Source organism: Labeo rohita, unplaced genomic scaffold (assembly GCF_022985175.1).
Source record: "Labeo rohita strain BAU-BD-2019 unplaced genomic scaffold, IGBB_LRoh.1.0 scaffold_93, whole genome shotgun sequence".
Classification (NCBI taxonomy): domain Eukaryota; kingdom Metazoa; phylum Chordata; class Actinopteri; order Cypriniformes; family Cyprinidae; genus Labeo; species Labeo rohita.
The window spans coordinates 441784-463997 of NW_026129887.1; the positions used below are offsets into that span (position 1 = coordinate 441784).

General features: G+C 41.7%; 1 pseudogene; it reads left to right on the forward strand.

Annotated features, from left to right (window-relative positions):
• Positions 1–1549: 1549 nt before the first annotated feature.
• LOC127162408 (uncharacterized) lies at positions 1550–3438 on the forward strand (annotated as a pseudogene).
• Positions 3439–22214: the final 18776 nt, after the last annotated feature.

Here is a 22214-nt window from a genome sequence, read left to right on the forward strand (position 1 = left end):
CAATTTTCCCATGTCAGCCATTTTGGGTGTCGGCCATTTTTAATTTAGCTTTAAAATGCTGTATCTTGAGAACGGATTAGCGTATCGTTTCGACATTAATTACAAAAATGTTCGGCACCATGCCCGGAATGTACATAAAAATTTTGGGGCCAGCGCCACCTTGTGGTCAAAAGTTATAACGAAATTTCAAAAAATGCTAATAACTTTTGCGTACATTAGCCTATTGAAATGAAACTGATTTTGATAGATTCCTTCGGTCATGCTGAGAACACCGATACCAATTTTGCCAATTTTGGCTGAACTTCCTGTCCGCCATTTTGATTCATGTTGAAAACCTACTTTTTCGAACTCCTCCTAGACCGTTAGTCCAATTTTCACCAAATTTGACTCAGATCATCTTCAGACCATGCTGACCAAAAGTTATGGATTTCGTGTCGATACACGAAACCGTTTTCGTTTAGCGCATCAACGAATTTACTGGAAAGATGCCAAATTGCATTGCTTTGACATATTGACACCAAATTTTATATGTGCTATTGTCACCACACTCTGACCAAGCCACATCAATTTGGTAACAGTGCCACCTATGGTTCAGAAGTAATACGCCATTCACTAAACATTAATAATGAAATTTACAAAAATGCTAATAACTTCTGTTTACATTAGCCTATTGGAATGAAACTGATGCCAATAGATTCCTTGGGTCAAGTCGAGAACATTGATACCCATTATGCCGAAATTGGCCAAACTTCCTGTCCGCCATTTTGATTAATGTACAAAACCTACTTTTTCGAACTCCTCCCAGACTGTTAGTCCGATCTTCACCAAATTTGACTCAGATCATCTTCAGACTATGCTGGCAAAAAGTTATGAATTTCGGGTCGATATACGAAACCGTTTTCGTTTAGCGCATCAACAAATTTGCTGGAAAGATGCCAAACTACATCTGAGGCTGTATCTCTGCAAAGCTTTGACATAATGACGGCAAACTTTGTGTGTGTCATTGTCATTTCACACAGAACACGTCACATCAATTTGAAAACAGCACCACCTGTTGGTCAAAAGTGATAAGCCATTAAATTTTATTATTTTATAATTGGTTGTATTTATGATTTTTCAGCCATTTCAACTGATATTATCCTAAAATGGCTTAAGTTACTCACTGTTGTAGTCAGTCTGCTGCTACTTGCCGTGCTTAACTCCTCATTCTGCCTCTTTTGTGCTTGGCCCCGCAATTGCTGCTTGCAGCTATATTTAAGTGTTGTTTTTTCTTTGTGGGCCTCCTCTCCTTCTCCCTCTTAGCTGTCCTCTCCTACTCCTACCACTGCTGCTTCGTTTGGGTTATACCTGTGAGGATCATAAAAGCAGAAAACTTTAGAGACAATATTCGCATAACTGAACATTTCATGTCGAAATTGTCTGACTCTCACTTCCTTACTTCCCTCCTCATCGCGGGATCATACCCAGCCAAGACCAGAGCAGGTCAACAGTAGAACCGAGTGGCGTCACCAGACGTAAACACTCATCTAAAAACGCTTGTTATTGGTGTATGGTGTCAATCCTGTCAGGGAAGTAAACAATATTGTCATTGTCATTGATCTCTCCTTCACCTGCAGGGAATTATAATAACAATCACAGTCACAGTATTTTGAAACCCAATAAACAAAAGATTAGGAAAAGGGGGCGAAAAATTTGACTGCATTCATTCTACTGCCAGAGAGGTTTGCTGTCTCTCTCATCTCTCTCTCCCATCCTACCATTAACCTTAACCATCGTATTACAAATATTATTGCTGCTGTTCTTTTTTCTCTTTTGTATTTTCTTTTTTCTTTTTTTTTTTCTTTTTTTTTAGGAAAAGGGGGAAGCAGACGACTACCACTCTGTTCTGTGTTGTGTGTGTTGTGTTCTCCTCTTCCTTGTCTCTAGTTGTGCCACCTGCGTGGGCCCTTCTACTCTCCTCCACAACGACTACGAGTTAGAAGCACGTCCAGCGGACCAGAGCCGAAGAAAATCACTCTCACCAGCCCACTACACACAGAACATTTACACCTGACACAGCACATTCTCGCACAACAGACCCTGTCAGCCACTGGGAGGACTTAGAAACCTGGCTAAGCATTGTGACAGACAGCCTCCTACCCAAGGCCGCTGAATCTCTGAGACATCAGACACAAGACCAGCTGGATGACAACATAACAAGCATCATGGGACAAGATCCAAACCAGAGCTACAATCACAAAGAACTAGCCAAGATCACTGGCTCCCCAAGTCACACCCTCATCGCCACCCTCAAGCTCAGCGACAGGCACTCCGCCCACCTCCAGCAGGAGCTGACACGTGCCCAAAGACGCATCAGCCAGCTAGAACTGGAAGTACAGGACAGACAGGAAGGGTCCGATGAGGAAGATCCAAGCGCCAAGGAGATTGTCAGACTGCGGGAGACCCTGACAACCACCTCACAAGAGATGGAACAAGCCAAGTCAGCCTACACAAGCTTGCTAACAAGTTGCAGTATGCCTAACACCTACTTGAAAAGGCAAAGTTGGACTTCAGAGACAAGAACAGCAGAATTAAAGCCCTCAAAACCCACCTGAGCTAGGCAAGAACAGAGATCAGCTACCTAATGCAACAGCTAGACCACATCAAAGAAGAGTCTGACTCTGTCAAAGAAGAACTCAAACATGCTTATGAACTGCGCCCTAAACAAACCAGGACACGGCGGGCCCCAAACTCACCCCCACAGAACAGGACCGGGTCCCCTGTTCCTGGACCGACACATGAGCAAAAGGGAGAGGGAGCAACCCTAAAACACTCACCAGCTCCCTCTCACAACCAAGCTAAGAGATCTTCCCCAAGCTAGCCCAAGACCATCACATGGCATGGACCTCGAAGATCTTGACAAACTGGCCAGAAACATCATCAAGTTCAACCCAAACATGCCAGGTGGACAAGCCCCCCAAGCCTATTTGAAAGAATTTGCAGATCCAGAGTTGGAACGAGGACTGGTGGCCGCCCTGGAGACCAAACAAGGTCGTCACAAGACCCCTCAAGCTTACTACAGCTGACTCAGACGAGCATACTGAGTATGCTCTTGGCGTTCTTGCGTGCCCACGGACAATGACGTTCCTGCAACTGCGAGACTTGGCACACAAAGCCTACGGTAAACAAAAGATGGCAGCAGAAAAGGGCAACAAATCTGCAGCAGTTCTTGACTTCACCACTCAGAGTCAGGGAATGGCCCTCAAGGGTGCCCACCACACGGAGAGAACGCCAAGCAGCCACCTAAAGAATGAAGATCATCCTCGTCCAACAGAGAACGGGACTTCGTCTGTGCCCGTCCTAAACAGAGAAATAACCGCGTGGACGACAACACTCACCTGGACGCCACTGGGAGAAATCCTGGGACCATCCAAGGCCTCAAGAGAGTCGACGGGATAGGTCATGGAACCCGCAAATCTCATCAGAAAGCTCAGGAAAAGCTTTGTGGGAATCTGGTGGAAACTCCAAGGGAAAGTGACAATCACAGCCTGGAACAACCAGCCCCAGAAACTGACGAAAGAACTCCCAGAGATCTCACTCTGACCGAGCTCAAACTGAATCCACATCAGAACAAAAGACATGACCAAGTTTTGACTCATAAGAACTGATGAAAATGATGATGCAAGAGTTTCACACCTGATGATGACCTGCTGATGAAACCAATCGATTTCCTGAAAGTGTTGTCTTGGTCGTCTCTCACTCCTCTGAAGAACACCAAATCAGTCAGGACCTCCTGCTGCTCTCATCCCAAACTCCAGTCCCTCAACTCCTGGGCGATCTCATCGAGAAAGGTATAGCAAGAAAGTTTTACTTCTCTATCATCATCGAACACCACATCAAAGTCGAAGCCCTCTTGGACACAGGAGCTTTTTCTTAGAGACCAGGAGACGTTTTGGATATCTTGAAGCAGAAGTTTCTCTTTATTCAGATATTCGCTGCGTGGCGCTGCAGTCATCAAAAAGTCGTCTGACAAAACCTCATCACAGAAGAGTATATAGGTTTTAAGGGGGAGGAGTACATAGAAGTGGAATCAATCTAAACAAAGCATGCAAATGTGGTACAGGAAAACAGCTCAGTAAAAGATTTTTCCCAGCCTTGATCTATTTAGAATACAAGTGTCATTCAAATGCATAGGTGCTAAACAAAAGCACAGTTGTACCTTTAGCTTAGAATTCACACTTAACTTGGGAAACCTGACAGATGTTCAGGAACTGCATAAAGACAAAAGGTTACTGTCGAATGGACGAGAGGGTATTGAGCCACAGTCCAGCCACACTCAAGCAATCCAAAACATAAAGACACCCACCAACCTCTCTGAGCTGTGAAGCTTTCTGGGGGTCTACAACTATTCATGACAGTTCATTGAGAACTATTCTGACATCGCACAACCACTCACTTCCCTCCTAAAAAAGAATGAACCCTTCATTTGGACGGGAGCCCAGGACAATGCTGTGAGTCAGCTCAAACAACACCTGTGCTCTGCCCCATGCCTGGCTTACCCAGACCCAGAAAAGGAATTCTATCTAGAAGCAGGATTCTCCAAACAGTACCTCAGCGCAGGATTGTACCAGCTCCATGACAAGGACAAGAGGGTGGTAACCAGCAAGATGTTGCTCCCGCCTGAATGCAAGTACTCAGACTGCGAGAAAGCTTTGCTTTGCACCATATGGGCCATCCAGCGCTTCTCCAACTACATTGGAGCACAGAAGGTCATCACTGAAGCATGTTACCAACCTGTAACCTTCCTCAACAGCCAACAAATTTGAGACAGCGTTGTGACCAACGCACGTATAGCCACCTGGCTGATGACGCTTCAAGGCCACGACGTTGAGGCAAGATATGCCAAGAACTACAAAAATCGTCGCTGGGTGACGGACTCGCAGCCTGCCAGAACTGCTCCACCTACCCGCTGTACACGTCAGAGGAACCCAAAGAATCCCCACAACCGCAACTAACGAACCACAGATACCTTGACGAGAATGTATGCGAGGGAATGCCCACAGCGTACATTGATGGCTGCTTGAAAGCGGCCGCAGGTGTGGTCTGGCTCAGCAACGACCCTTGCCTACCTCAACAATTCAACTTGGGTCCTCATTCATCGCAATATGCAGAGATTTCAGCTATCCTCATCACATTACAACTAGCTGCATCTCACAATATCTCGTGATCTCACAACATCTCATCTTTTCAACTCTTCATCTGTACTGATTTAAACTATGCCCGCCTAAGTTTCACATGCCACCTGGTGGGATGGAAACAGAATGGCTTCAAGACTGCTAACAACAAACCTGTCAAACACCAAGATCTCTTCCAAGCATGTGTTGGATTACAAATTTCTAAAAGGTTATGTATATTGTGATTTAGCAGACAGCCCAAGCCCTGAGACAGTAACCTTTTGTCTTTATACATTTCCTGAGCATCTGGCAGGTTTCCCAAGTTAAGTGTGAAGTCTAAGCTCAAGGTACAACTGTGCCTTTTGTTTAGCACCTTTGCATTTGAATGACACTGGTATGCTAAATAGATCAAGGCTGGGAAAAATCTTTTACTGGGCTGATTTCCTGTACCACATTTGCATGCTTTGTTTAGATTGATTCCACCTCTATGTACTCCGCCTCCTTCAAACCTATATACTTTGCTGTGCTGAGATATTGTCAGACGACTTTTTGAAGACTGCAGTGCCGAGCAGCGAGTATCTGAATAAAGAGAAACTTCTGCTTCAAGATATCCAAAAACGTCTCCTGGTCTCTAAGAAAAAATTCACAACAGTTTTGGTGCCATGACCCGGATAGAGCTCCTCACCTGAATCCAGATTGAAGCTCAACAAGCTCAACAAAGATCTGACTTCGTTCCAGACTGAATCTTTCTGTACCAAGGGTTGGTGAGTATCACTCTATCCAAAAGAACCATTAGAAGCCAGTACATGTGGTTATCCTCTGCGCCGCCAGAGAAGTGTTAACAAACAGCTGCAGGGTTTGTTTAACAGACAAGTTATCCTCTATTCAGGTAGAGAAGATTAGCATTACGTGCTAATATCAGTTATCCTCTATTTCAGGTAGAGAAGATTAGCATTACGTGCTAATATCAGTTATCCTCTATTTCAGGTGGAGAAGATTAACATTACGTGCTAATATCTGTTATCCTTTGTTTCGGCAGAGAAGAATTGTTGATCCTCTCTTCAGGGAGAGAAGTTTAACGTAAAGTGCTAATATCTGTTACCCTCTGTTTAGGCAGAGAAGATTAGCGTAAAGTGCTAGTAGTTTGTGTTGTCTTCTGTTAATTCAGGAAAGGTTAACTATAGTTGATCTGTGTTACCCTCTGTTGATCAGAGAAGTTTTAGTGTTGTGATTGTGTGGTAACAAAGAAACTCACAAAATGGTTAGAAAGAACGCTAGGCTGATCCCCACAACTGAAAAAGGTGGTCTCGCAACTCCTTTGTGGTCAGATAGCGAATTCAAATCACTGTTAGGAGTGCAAATGAACCTAATAGTAACTGAAAAAGTTAGACAAGAATTAACTAAGAAATATGAGATCCATCCAGACAAGACTTGGTCTGTAGATGAGTGTAAAAAAGTACTTGGAGCATGTATTCGTAAGAACAATGTGAAAGGCATTATCTGCTGCCACAGAGAATTTGGTTTAGCGCTAGCTACACAACAGTCTCAGCGTAACTCAGAGCTAGAGGAACAGAACAAAGAGCTCCGGGCTAGAATATCCGCTTTGACTAAGAAATTGAACCGCAACAAAGCTTTAGAAAAAACTGATATGGAAGTTAGTCAGCCTGATAACATTTATCCTGACTTACAAGCTTTCTTTGAAACAGATGTAGCCATCCAATCAGTAACTGATGTGCCTGTAGATTCGGTGAAGGTATGTGGTGCTAGGAGAAGATCTCAGGGAATTGAGGGAATTGAAAGTGTTCCTCCCAACTCTGCTGTTGTCCAGGTTCAAGCAATTGCAAAAATGCTGGAACCTAAAGATATAGAGAGATTGTCCCAGGGCTTACCCTCAGCACGCACAAATTTTTGTGAATTTAGAAGAGCACTGATTAGCAAAATGCGTCTCTACGACATGTCGTTAGTAGAAGTCACACAGCTGATGTCACAAATTCTAACTGAATCTGAATTCAACAGTTTTGAGTCTGCTGTTACTTCTGAACTACGACATGCCAGTAAAGCGGATTTGAGAGAAGGTGTTTTGAAAATTCTAAAGAATATTATGGGACCCAAAATAGACTGGTCCAGAATCACTAACTGTGTACAAAAGAAAGAGGAAACTGTAAGTGAATACACTGAGAAGTTTTGCCAGTCAGCTGTAACTTACAGTGGAATAGTTGATGATCCTGAAAGTGTGCTAGATGACAAGGGACCCTTAGTCCGCATCTGGTCAGATGGCCTTGTAGCTGAGTACAGAAAAGCCTTGCCATTCCTAGATCTAACTTGGTCTAACAAAACTCTCAGAAGTAACTTAGACACGTTAGCTACTTGGGAAAGAGATTCTGATGTTAAGGCAAAAGTGAGAGTAGCAGCAGCTACGTTTAGCACAACAAATCGAGACAAGAGATGGTCTAAAAAAAGAAGGGAAATGCAATTATTGTGGAAAACTAGGACATTGGGAGAAAGAGTGTAGGAAGAAGTTGCAAGATAATAAAAGAAATGCTATGCATAATTCTGCTCCTTCTCAGCCCGCCTACAACCCTGAAGTAGTTCCACACAGTGACCAGTGAAACGTTAGGACAGCTCACTCAGGCTCTTCTAAGAGCACAAAAAGAGCAGGAAAAAAACTAATTGTTGGGGCTGTGAGTAGCTACCTTTCCCCTGTAATACATCACAATGACAAAAGAATTTTTGTGAAAGGTAGCATACAAGAGAAAGAGATTGACTTTTTGCTTGATACAGGTGCAGAAATCACAGTAGTTCCTACAAAATTGGCTAAAGATTTAAACATTCCGTACAAGAAAACTAAACTTTGTTTAACTGGTGTAGTAGGTGAAGATTCTGTTTTGTATGAAACTCCACCCATAGAGGTACAATTAGGCCCAAAAACTCTGACTACAAAATTGTTATGTGCTCCATTAAATACAGGTGCAATTCTAGGCATGGATCTACTGAGACAAGTACATCTAACATTAGACATGTCCTCAGAATCTGCTAGCATAAAAATTGCTTCAGCACAAGTTTCTACCAGTAATGCAATCACTCCTGAGTATGCTTTCTTACAGAATCATCCAATTTGGGCTAAAGACAAAGATGATTGCGGGCTTCTCACAGGTGTAGAACCAGCCAAATTAACAGGAACCGCCCCTCCTGTTACCAAACAATACCCAATCAGTAAGGAAGCTATACAGGGAGTCAAACCCATTGTAGAAAAATTGCTGAAGCAAGGAGTGCTCGTTAAAACCAACAGTCCCTGTAATTCACCCATATGGCCCATCAAGAAAGCCAATGGGTCATGGAGACTCACAATAGACTACAGAGTAGCCAATAAGCATACTGAAAAAAATCACCCCCCTAGTAGCCGATCCATCTACAATTTGTAATGGCTTACCATTAGATTGTAAGGTTTTTTCAGTAATTGATATGTCTAATGGATTCTTTTCTGTACCCTTGCACGCTGACAGCCAGCCATGGTTAGCTTTCACAGTTGACTATGAACAATATCAGTGGACACGTTTGCCACAGGGATTTCAAAATTCCCCAACCATATACCATCAGGCTCTCAGACGTGATTTGTGTGACCCAGAATGTCCAGTCAAACAGTCCACTATGATTCAATATATCGATGATATTTTATTTGCCTCAACAGATCATGAGGTACATCAAACTGAATTGACAGCATTGTTGGACTATTTGCAGAAAAAAGGACACAAATGTAGCTTTCACAAAGCTCAAATTGCTAAAAATCAAGTTACATTTCTGGGTCAAACAATTGGTACAGGAAATAGATCCATTACACAGGATCGAGCCGCTTCAGTCAAAGCAATACCTCCGCCTACTAACATTAAAACACTAAGATCATTTTTAGGAACAGCAGGTTACTGTAGACCTTGGATTGAAGACTATGCCTCAATTGCACAGCCACTCTATGACTTGTTGAAAGGTCAGGTTAGAGATTCTGATACAGTTTGTATGGAAGAAATTCACCTCAAAGCTTTCAATGATTTGAAGAGAGCACTATGTCAAGCGCCAGCATTAGGAATTGCCCAATCTGATAGGCCCTTTGTGCTTTATGTTCATGAACACTTAGGCTTTATGACTGCATGTCTAATGCAAGATCATGGGGGCAATTTACGCCCAATTCATTACTATTCTGGCAAACTTGACATAGTCGCTCAAGGTATGGGCCCATGTCTCAGAGCAGTACAGGCAGTTCATCTAGCTCTTCAGGCCTCATCAGGAATGGTGTTAGGACAGACTGTAAATGTAAGATGTCCTCATGCAGTGTCTGCACTAATGAATCAAGCAAAAGTCACTTCTGTTACATCCTCTCGTTGGGGAAATTGGTTAACAACCCTCACAGCCCCGAACATTGTTTTACAGCGTGCACCAGTCACAAATCCATCCTCATGTATGATGTCTGCAATGACTGAAGTTGTCTTAGAGGATGAAGGAGAAATGGCTCATGATTGTGTTATGCTTACATACACACCTACAAGTGAAATAACAGAAACTCCCATAGATAATGCCGAATTGGAGTTGTATGTTGATGGTTCAGCTCAAGTTATTGAAGGTAACAGACGAGCAGGTTATGCAGTAACTTCTACTACTGAAGTGGTAGCTTCAGGTCGTCTTCCAGATCATTTTTCAGCTCAAGCTGCAGAACTAGTAGCCTTAACTAGAGCATGCACGCTAGCATCAGGATCAACTGCAAATATCTACACTGATTCCAGGTATGCTTTTGGGGTAATTCATGATTTTGGTATCATTTGGCAAAGTAGACAGTTTTTAACTTCTGCTGGATCACCCATTAAGCATGCTGGATTAGTGAAAGATCTAATGTTTGCCATGAAACTTCCAAAGAAATTAGCTGTGATCAAAGTGAAAGCACATCTCACAATTAATACTACGGAAGCTAAAGGTAATGCTCTTGCTGATGTAGCTGCTAAACAGGCTTGTTCATATGCAAATGTACAAGTGTGTTCAGGTAGTACAGCACAGAAGACAATTCTGCCTCCTGAATCAATCATTGATCTGTACAAAGACGTTCCTTTATATGAAGCATGGACATGGTTAGACAAAGGAGCCACAGTGGATTCATCTGGTTGCTGGACCAAAGGAGGAAAGCATATTGCTCCCGAATCACTGCTGCCATATTTGGCTCAACAAATACACAATTTGGGTCACAGTGGTCCAGCAACAATGAATCACAGGTTCTCAAATCAATGGTGGAATCCAAAATTCAGAAATGTAGCCACTGAAACAGTCAAGAGATGCATTACATGTCAAAAAAATAATGATGTGCCAGCAGCAACTACAGCAGCAACACATACCCCAGCTCCACCAGGACCGTTTCGTCACCTACAAGTTGATTACATATCATTGCCTCCTTGTAAGGGAAAAACTGACGTTTTGATAGTAATAGACAAGTTCTCAAGATGGATAGAAGCTTATCCAACAGGGCGTGCCACAGTTGCACATACTGCTAAATGTCTTGTCACTGATTTCATTCCCAGATGGGGATTACCCAGATAGCATTGACTCAGATCAAGGAACCCACTTCACAGGACAGGTAGTCAAGGAAGTGTCTAAAATGTTGAAAATTAAGTGGAATCTTCACTGTCCTTATAGACCACAAGCATCGGCGCAAGTCGAACGTGGAAACAGATCAATCAAAACCAGGCTAAGCAAAATGCATCAGGAAGGAGTAGTATGGGTCGAAGCGCTGCCAGCGGTACTGTGTAGTCTGAGAGCATCACCTAAAAGATCAGTAGGTCTAAGCCCTCATGAGACTCAGTCTTTGCCAGCAGGTGGCGCTTATGGAATAAGAATGATATTATTTTTCTACGGTTACCACTGTAAACAAAGCAGTGCCGTGCTTATGAACGCTACTTTAAATACATCATACATGGACAAATGAAAAGAAAATGCCATGTAAACTTTTCTTAAAACAGTCAGTTCCCCTCACAGATAATAATTCCAATATTACACACATTGTGCACAGTGATCTTGGTCTGCCTGCTACCGTATTTTTTTTTTCTTTGCATTCATCTTTAGCTTCTCTGGCCTCTGTTAACGGATGTCTAAGGAGTTCGTAATATTTCCATACACATGACATTTTGAAAGAAGATTGCATGCAGTTCGTGTGCAAGACCAGAATAAGAGATCGGTGCATCTGTCTTCACTGTATAAATTAAGTATGTATTGATCACTGTAAAAGCTACAAAGTTAATACTTTTGTAGGCTATTTGTCCGTCAGACAAATGCAATGACGGACAATGCAATGCAATGCAATGCGTCAACTGTCCCGAGCGTCTCTCTGTGATTGCTTAAAAATTTTAATTATCAAGGTTAAAAAAGGCATGCAAATGATAAACTTTCGTGACGATGTTGGCAGTGGCCCGATTGGGCCAGTGACTTATTCGTCAACTGTCCCGAGCGTCTTTCACGCTGGCCCCGGGCCATCGGGCACTCCTTATTGTCGAGCCCTGATGTATGATGCTTGCATTACAACACTTATTGAAGAGATTAACAAACTCTTGCAGAAAAGTTGCCTCCACGTGACAGACGGACAGTATGCAACCGCATGAGGCGGAGCCCCACCTTGCAACCCAAATGATTGGAACACAACTTTATGGGGCGAACTTTGTCGGCCCGGTTAAAATCAAATGTCCAGAACAGCCTTTCGCTTTTCGTTTAAGTGCACTCTCACCGTCGCTCCCTGCTTGACCACTACACGATGGTGCCATCCAGAACTCTACATAGACTCAACAATAGTTGACGTCATTGGTAGTATATGGTTCGGCGTCAATGGTTCTGGTCCAACACGATCATTGATGTGTTCTAAGGACCAATGGTCGACTATTGACAATCGCCATTACTTCATACATGAACATTCTTAAGGAGGAATTGTCCAGTCTCGCTGCAGACTGGTCTAGGATAGATGTCAGTATACACCTTACAGTCCGGATCTGTGTCTCCCAGACACCACCCATGTGACTGGAAGTAGGCGGGTTCATGACTAAGGTACAGCCTAACTCCTTCACACGTTCTTGGTCCATTCCCTTCATCAACTCCAGGAACTCTCATTTTGCACCGATAAAATTAGTACCTTGATCACTATGCAGCTGACTTACATTGCCACGTATCGCAATGAAACAATGCAATGCGTTAAGAAAAGCATCAGTGCTAAGATCATCCAGTACTTCAAGATGAACAGCTCGTGAACACATGCAGGTGAACAGGAGTCCGTATCTCTTCAGCTCTCTCCTTTCCCTTTTTAACATAGAATGGTCCAAAGCAGTTCATGCCACTATAGGTAAAAGGAGGGGTGGTTTCCATCCTCTCCAGTGGCAGATCAGCCATCTTTTGCTCCTGGTTACATTTCCGTAACTTCCTACACTTCACACATTTGTAGATAAGAGATGACACTTCACTACTGCATCCCAAAATCCAAATGCCATTAGAGTGAATTTCATTTAGGGTCATGCCTTGACCTTGATGTTGCACTTTCTCATGGAAGTGTTTTATGAGTAGATGAGATACATGATGACCTTTAGGAAGAATGGCCGGATGCTTGACATGATGATGGACTGACTTGAATTAACTTCCTTCCCTTGTCTTAAAGATTTAATTTCATCGTCGAACACTTCCTCTTGGACTGTACGTATTATGAATTGCTCAGCATTCTTTCTTCCTTCAAGTGTTGTGGCTTTGTTGGATCTTTCTACTAAACCCTTCACACTCCTTGCACAACGTTTGAGTCTAGCTATGGCTTTCACTGCCCTCTTCCAATCCGAAAACCTTTGTAGGTGATCTGACAGAGAAGTCCCTTCCATTGCTTTGGTTGTAAGAAAGTGTGCCATTTTGAGTTCTGGGTCGTCTTCATCAACCTCTCCCACCTTAATATCTTCCTTAGGGAGTTCTCTTTGCCATAGGAAACTTGAACCAGTAAACCAGTTAGACCCTATGAGTTCCTTTACAGTGAGCCCACGTGAAGCATGGTCAGCTGGGTTTTGATCTGAAGCAACATATCTCCACTGGCTAGACTCAGTACTTGTCCTGATCTGCTGAATTCTGTTGGCTACAAATACATGGAACCGACTTGCATCATTGTTAATATAGACAACTTTGGAATCGGTCCAGTAGTATTCACAGACACCATGCAATTCTAGTACTCTTCTGAGCAGATCACCAGTTCTTGTGGCTACAACTGCAGCTGAGAGCTCCAATCTTGAAATTGTTGTTACCTTTGTTGGGGCAACTCTTGAGAGTGCAGTGGACTTCACCAGACTTGGTCACAGTTCTGAGGTATGAACATGTCCGTATCCTGACACGCTGGCATCAGCAAAATGGTGTAACTCATATTGCTGGACATCTTTGAATGTTGATGGGACATAGCAATGGAGTATCTTTACCAAGGACAAGTTATGGAAGTGGTTCGTCCCAGCCTATCTTGTCAAGATCCTCTTCCCTACCAAAATGAAGGGAGCGACGAATCCAAGAGGATTGTAAATGGAAGCAACTGTAGACAGCTCCCCTATTCTAGTAAAAGGATTTTCCTTTACTAGTACTCTGAAATGTAACTCGTCTGAAGCTACGCACCAATGGACTCCTAACGCCCTTTCTATTTTTGGTTCTCCTAGGGCCAAATCAAAGTCAGTTGCACCTTCAGTGCAACATGTTGGGGCAACATAAAACTGATGGAACATACACTCCACATCACACATGATGGCTATCTGCCCTTTCCGGAAGCAACACAAGACTCCAACAAGGGTATTTGTGAGGTCGGGCCCAGTCAGTAGATTCTTATTCAGAGAAGTATTCTGAAACCTTGCCGAGCAATCAAAGACAACGATATACCATGCTGGTTGATTGCTTAACTCCATCTCTGGGACCTTTTCAGCATCACCTCTTGCTATTATGTCCTTCATGAAAGCTAGGTAATCCTTGAAGTATTGTTCATCCCTCTTTAAACGCTTCTCTAAGGATCTGAGTCGATGCTCTGCACACACCTTATTGTTTGGCAAGTCCGGTCTCTCACCCTTTAAAGGGCAATGGCATCTCATAGTGCCCATCTTGCAGCTGCTTAATGCCTTCATTTAACTTTGTCAAAAACCGTAGGTCTTTTTGTGATGCAGAAGCTTCCTCATTATTCCTTTCAACAAAGTCTGACTCAAAAACCTTCAGTATCTCTGCTGGGGTGATTATCTCCTTAACCTTGTTCCTGCGTCCGAAGCAGACTTCAGACTTGAGCTTATGAGAAGGTTTGCCAGCTGGTAAAACTTGCTTCATAATAATCCTATGACTTACACCTATTTCATCTTCGTAGTCACCATCGCAGTGGTTGCATCCGATGATACTCCAGCCTAACAGAGATCTTTGTGCAAAAGGCTGATCTTCACTACCTCTAAGAACATCTCTGGGGAGTAAGGCTTGAGGACAGTTATAGCCTATTAACAAACCTATTTCACAATCAAGTGCAGGAGCCATTTAATCTGTCAGATGTTCTAAATGAGGCCAGTTCCTTGCAGTTTCACAAGTGGGTATATGAGATCTATTTGCAGGTATATAGTCTCTAGTATAGGTCGTTGGAAGTTGAATTTTCACTTCAGACTTAATGCCTTTTACTTGTAGTCTATTCAATTTGTGACTGGACACGGCCTTCATCTTGGAAGTTATTGTAGAAATTTGACTTGGAAATTTGACTTGAATTTGACTGGTTCCTTTTTAGCATCCAGTGTCTCAGCTGTGTCCTTTAAAATGAAAGTGGTGTCGCTTTGGGTATCAAGCAAGGCGTACACTAAAATCTCTTTCCTTGGTTCTGCTATAGTTGAAACATATACTGGAACGATAGAGGAAGTGTAAGTGCCATTCCTTTCTCTAACCACTCTGTTTGAAGTCACAGGCATAGGCTCTTGTATCCTCTGTGATTCAGTTGTTCCGTCTGCAGAGTCTTGATTAGCCCTTGACTGATCATGACTGATTCTAGCTCTTTGTCTTGGGCCTTTATTTACCCTATCCTGATGTAAGCATGTTGGATGATACATTTCACATTTTTCACACACACTCCTAGAGGTGCAGCCTTTAGAGTTATGACCAGCCTTAAGACAGCCAAAGCACAATTTCTCAGACTGTATAAACTTCAATCTTTCTTCAACTGCTCTTTCCATAATCTTGCGACACTTATGAAGAGTGTGGCCATGTCTCTTACAAAAGACACGTGATGCTAGTCCTTTCACTGGAACTAATAGTAAATGTCTTAGCACTTGAGTTGCGATTCCGCTGAAACTTAGATTAATCCTGATCAGTTTGCTTGAATCTCTCTTGTTCAACTGGTTTTATTGCTTGCAGTGAGGTGATAGGATTGCATGCGATTCTGGCTTCCTTATTCAGAAATTCGACAAAGTATTTGAAATCAGGAAATCCTTTGTATTCATCTTGGAACTTGGTAACTGCTCTATTCCAACGTGAACTCAACCACTCTGGCAATTTAGCTGATATCCTTTGATTTTCAACACAGTCATTCAGAGCTTGTAAACTTTGAACATAAGGCATGGCTGATTCAACACTGCTCAGGAAATCTACAAATTCCCGGAGATCGTTGGTATCTTTGGTAGCAATCTTGTGCCATGACTGTATTTTGTTGCGATACAACCTATCCTCAAGCATGTTCCAGGCAGCTATGTAGGCCGCTTCTGTTCCAACCAGGAAATGTCCTTTGATAGCTATCTTGGCCGTGCCACTCACATACTTCAGTAGAAAGAAGAGTTTTTCTTGGGCTGTCAAGTTCTTGCAATCAATTAACGTCTGGAAGGACAGTTTCCAATCATTATACTTTAGAGGTTCTCCTGAGAAAACAGCAGGTTCTGGAATTGGAATCCTATTGGCTGTAATAGCTTCAGCGAGTGCCCTCACAAGATCATTAGAGGCTTTATTGAAAGCAGCTAATGCATCTGACTGAGATACATGAGCTTGAGTGAGTGGAACCCTTTGAGGAGAATAAGAAGGTTGATTTAAAGGAGCAGTGACCTGAGTACGCATGACTGGCTGAGAAAGAGATATAGGAATGCTTGGTTGAGAGAGATAGTCTTCTTGTTTTTGTTGAAGAAGAGGAGCAGAACGCATTTTTCCCTCATCATCATCGATGTTTTCAGCATAAACTTGTAGCCTTGCTTGCGCTGCATTATGTCTTTTTAGTTCTTCCAATCGTTCTACTTGCTTCTTCTTTTGTTCCAACTTTATTTTCCTGACATTACTTACAGAGATGAATTGGGCTCTTTTCCTAGCATTCTCGGCTTCTATTTCCCTTTCTTAAGCTTCTCTCTCAGCCATTAACCTTTTATCCTCTGCCTCAAGTTTCTGGATTTCCTCTTCATATTGATGCTGTGTCTTCATTATTTTAATCACCTCTTGTGTAGCTGCTACTTCAGCTGCTGCCTTTTGTCTATTTTGTAAAGAATCATGGGAAGACCTACTGGACATCTTAGAAACAGACTTTGACTTACTGGAGGTTGCTGAGATGATGCTGGACACAGTGGCTTCAAACACTGAATCCGAATCAGGCCAGGGTATGTTCTCAGGATCTCCGTTGAGAAAGCGTTGAGCCTTTTCATTTGCAGTGCTAGTAATGGCAAGACAAGTGTCATTTTTTTCTTCGAATGTCTGGTTCAGGGCTTGTGAGACTTCTTACCATAAATATGGTCAACCTCAGACTGAATGGCATTAATGGTGCTCACAACCTCTAAAATCAAATCTGCATCATCTTTGCTCTTCATAGCTCTTTTCAAACTATTGACATGATACTACCATCTTCTATACTTCTGTTTGAAGCTTCTTTTCAGATTGTTCAGTCTAGCATCTTGCAATGTTTTACCTTTTTCGGTGAGTGTGCGTACACTCTGACGACTTCTGATGTCTGGTAACTGTGTATTGTCCGCACCCACCTGTGGTTGTTGTATTTGTGCAGCCACTTCAACATACTCAGCTATATCAGCCTGCCGTGGTGAGATAACTTGCTCTGCATCATCAACTTCTTGTTCTACAGGATCTGCACAGATAGCTTCTTTAATGGGCAATATTGGTTTTTCACTCGTATCTGTTAATGTTAAATTATGTTAATTTTGTACTGCACTATAATGTGATATTTAAAGGGATAGTTCTAGTGCATGTGACTAAAATCTCATTTAGACTTGTGTGATTCAATGATGTAAATTATAAACTGTAGAACTGTGAAATTGCAGAAGCATGAATACAGCTTGTAAAATGTGAATACTCAGGATTATAAAGTATACAAAAACTTAAACACAGAAAATTTCAGCTTCAGTCTTTCTCAATAATACAACACATTTGTTTGTCTACTTAGTCCTTATAGTTTCTTAATAAGCCAACAATCCACAGAAACGTCCACTTTTAGCTTGAGGAATGAGGATGATGGAGATACCAGCACAATTGAGACTTCAGAAACAGTTCACAAAACTTTGCGCTGCTTCTTAAAAGCACTCAAAACTTAAAAGTGCTTGCTTTGTTCAGCCTTTATACTTAGTCATTACTGCTTTAGTCATTCAATAGCAGTTGTTTTAAACATTCTACTTCCCTTATCCAACATCTGTTGCTTCTTGCTGGCCGACTTCCACGTGCAGCTTTACCATCTGACGATCGTAGCCTTCACCGACGCAGTAAAGTGTTTTACTATGCCACCCTTAGTCACAACGCAAAGGCTGAGGTTCCTTTTACAGATGTTTAATGCACACATCGACACGGACATCAACGCCTACAACACCAACACCGTAGAACTGAACAAACAGTATGAATATATAACAAACATCAGTCACACATTCAATTACACGGAAAACACGCATATGACTTTAAACTCGTAAATTAACAAAAAATACATTCACATACCACTTTTGCCTGCTTGTGCGCTAAGAGGGGGGTATGTCTTGAAGTTTCTTGATCGGATGGGTTATAAATGTAAAGAGAAACACCTTAAATCTTTAGACAATGAGATCGTTCCATCTCTTCATGCAGATGACAAAAACAGGAAGTGCCATATAAGGGCAAGATGGGAATAAAATAAAACAAACCAAAAACACTTAGAAAGAATCAGTCTTGCTCAAATAAATGACAATTGAGTATGGAAATCACAGTAAACATTATAAAATAATCCGAATATAAAATTATACAAATTATACTAATAAAAAGTTACCGCAATAAGCGAGTGTCTACGTGCACAAGCGCCATCTAGTGGAAACAGACATAAAACTCACCAAGCTCTGTGACAGCAAATACAAACAGTATCCTGCAGATGACATTGCTTACCCCCACAGTAAGGACGACCTCACAAAACTCATAATAACAAATTAACAAAATTAAAGGCTATAAGGCTTAAGTACAGACACGCGGTAGACTCCGGAAAGAGAAGCAGGCATGGAAGAGTAGTACTCCTGTACTTTAAACTGCGAACAGATCTGGGGTGGTTCATGGCCGTCACCACCATTAATTGTGGCATCGAAACAAGCGACATAAACAACCGCAGCAGCACCACAGTTGACAGTTATCCACCGTCAGTCTGTCACAATAGCACTTCTCCTTCGCCCTGTAGTTCTGCTCCATCTCCTGCTACAGCAAGTCAGGACTCTGACACAGATGGGATGTCTACAGAGACTCAACACAGATGTGACAGGCTGAACGCAACGCTTTCATCATACAGGCAAGAGAGGCTTAAACAAAAGTTATCAAATGAAGGACAGCTCTTTACACTTGCACAGGAAGATCTCAAGCTGAGGAGGCAGACATTTGAGAGAATGGAGGCTGCAAACAGAAGTTTTCTGAGAACATTGGCAGACTGACATCAAACATTGAAAAACTTACAAATTCAATTATAGAGGTATTTCTGCTAATGAGACAATCAATGGCCCAGACTCCATTTGTTGCACCACCGCCACCACCACATTTTTTATTTATATATTTATTTTTTGGATGTTTTTGTTTTCTGACAGACATTTAAAGTTCACATAAAAGTGAAAAGTTACTTTTTGGACATTTTTAGTTTCAGCCAGTTCTGGTAAATTCATGTTGACAATGCCTAAAAGGGTGTGAGTTAATTTTCACTGTTCTGTTTGACAGAGTGGATTTTTCAGCAGTAACAAGTCAACAATTAGCTTTTTTTTTTTTTTCCTCTGCTGCATATGTTGATGTTCACAAAAACTAAATTACACAATAAATGAAGATTGTTTATAAACAAAATACAGTTTATTTATTTATTCAGTGTATTGCTTTATACAGTTCTGATAAATGTGTTTGTTACAAGGCTGAATTAACACTTTCCAGGAGCATAAACATGTTATTTCATGTTCACAGAAATCTGTACATAAAACTATCTGAAAGTAAAGTTTAATCACACAAGCTCAATGTCATCCAAACTGGATTTTGCTAGTTATTTGCTGACTTATTGAGTGTAATGACTGTCACAATGTTTTTTTTTTTTTTTTTTGCATTAACACTTTTCAGCCTAAGCACTTCAGACAATACATAACAGTCACAATCTGAATGCAATCTGAGACAAGCTTAGTCAAACAAGCATAATGTTAACTAAATTGAATTTTGTTTATCTCATTCGTTAAGTCAATTTACATAACAATAGCAAACAACAGTAGGTGGAAAAATGTACATGCAATAATCTAAAGGTCTTCAAAGAACGTAAGAGCATCATTCAGGGGTCAAAAAACTTGGTAAGCACATTTCTTACTCATCTTCCCTCAGTTTCATTGCATTCTGTTTGGAAATTATGGTGCTGTGTTGATGGCTGGAAGTCTCTGTCATACTGGACAGCTGTAGCAACCGTTTGGTCTAGAATTATTTCTCTGTTAGGTTCACAAAAGTTATGCAAAACAAATCAGGCATTGATGACAAATGGAAGATCATCCAGATTTATGTCCATTGCCTTCCGTGATGCTCCAAATCGTGCTTTTAAATGTCCAAAGGAGCCATTCTGCATTTGCACAATGACAACCCAAAGTACTGTTCCTTAGTAGTAGTACGTCCACTAGCATACTCTTTCATAACATAGGGCAGCAGGGGGTACACCGGGTCCCCGAGAAGAAATACAGGAACAGGATCTTCTCCCTTCACGATTACTTTTGGACAAGAAGGAATCTTTCCGTCTCTCAAGTAGGCATTGATGTTTGAATTAGCAAATATGCAGGCATCGTGAACGCTACCAGGCCACTTAATAACAACGTCAGTGAATGTGTATTTGTAATTACAGGTAGCCTGTACATTTAGTGAGAATTTGCTTTTCCTGTTAATGTAGTCAGTGGAGTTTGCTGAAGGTTGTTTTATTTCGATATGCGTGCAGTCAATAGCTCCTAGACACTGCGGCATTCCATGTGTTGTATAAAAGTTTGTGACAAGTGTCTGTACCTCTGGTTCTGCAAATGGAAGTGAAACATACTTGGGTCCCAGGTAAAATGTGATAGCCCTGCACACTTCTCTGATTATTTTAGACACAGTTTGTCAGGCTAATTCAAACATGTTCACCATTTTCTGCAGTCTGCTTTCATCACTTTAATAGTACAGCGTGCAAGCAACCTTTGTAACAACGTCCACCGGTCATCTTAATCGTGTTGTCTGGCCTTGAATGTAAGGTCATAACAGTTCACTCAGATGATACAGAGAGTCTCTTGACATTTTAAAGTTCTCACGCCACTCCTCGGGCACAACAGTTCCACACACAAATTTATCTGACCACGCACGGCAGCATCCAGGTCTCACCCAAAATCTCCGCTCAATGTACGGTCTGAAACGCAATTGTTGTCTAATTCCACCGCTGAACAACAGCTGAGTAAACATTCCATCTCCTTTGAAGAAAAGCAATCTGGAGCATGTACAAACTGATATTAATCTTTAATAAGGCTGTCAAAATTGAGAGCAAACAAAACAACTGCTGTACAATGCCGTCTGCCATCTTAGTTGAATTAGTCACATGACTGCATCACATGACTAAAATGTGTCATCGTTTTTACGAAAGCCTCCGTTTTCAAAGTCCACACTGCGTTTTCAAATTTATTCACTTTGGAGAGCGTTTTCAAAAAGATACGTTTTCGTTGCCCAAAAATGCAGTCTCAGTGTGGACGGAAGGCCAAAACGAAGAGAAAAAGATGCATTTTCAAACGAAAATGTATTAGTGTGGACACGGCCTAAGACGAGCCCACAGAGGAAAACCCTGCTTCAGCCAGAACGCAAGTAAAACAAGATCTCCTTAATCTCTTGCTGAACTAGTGCTAAATCTCCTTGAGCAGCTAAAAGTCAAATCTGTAAACTGCTTTTGTGGTTCTCTCAGGTTGCAATTTAAGAACTAGTAGCAGATACAAGAAATGTTGGGATTCCATTCAAACTCTGTAAATTCTCATTCCTTGAACCATATGCATGTGTGTGTGTGTGAGTGTGTGTGTATGTGTGTGTAAATTTTAGTAGTTCATGTATCTTAGAGTAGTTCAATAAATTCTTGTTTCATTTGAAAGAACATTGTCTTGTTTCTTATGTTGACAAAGTTACTGCTTGTGCCCAGATTTTGCTACCTAGCTCACAATAACAACCTAATACTATGTTTATATTATAATCCGATGGCCACGGAAATAATGTAAACATCCACTATTGGTAAGATAGACTAAGTGAAACTTTTCACTGGATGAACAGTTAATAAAGTGTAAACTATTAATTCTGAATCAATTAATCAAGTCAATTCTGAATCCTTTGCATTCAATTCCCAATTGAATCATTTAAATTTGACCTAATTACAACAGGGTTACTACAGGGAACTGACTTGATTAATTAAAGCCTTAAAAATGGTGACTTTTGAGGGGCTCTGTAGCGCACACCGGTTGACCTACAGCTACCTAAATTCATACACATAGACCTCATCAGGTGAGAAATGAGAAACAGAAAGTTTGTTCATTGTATGATGGCGATCACATAGATGTGACTATTAGGAGTCAAAGTTATAGCACCACCACCTGGCAG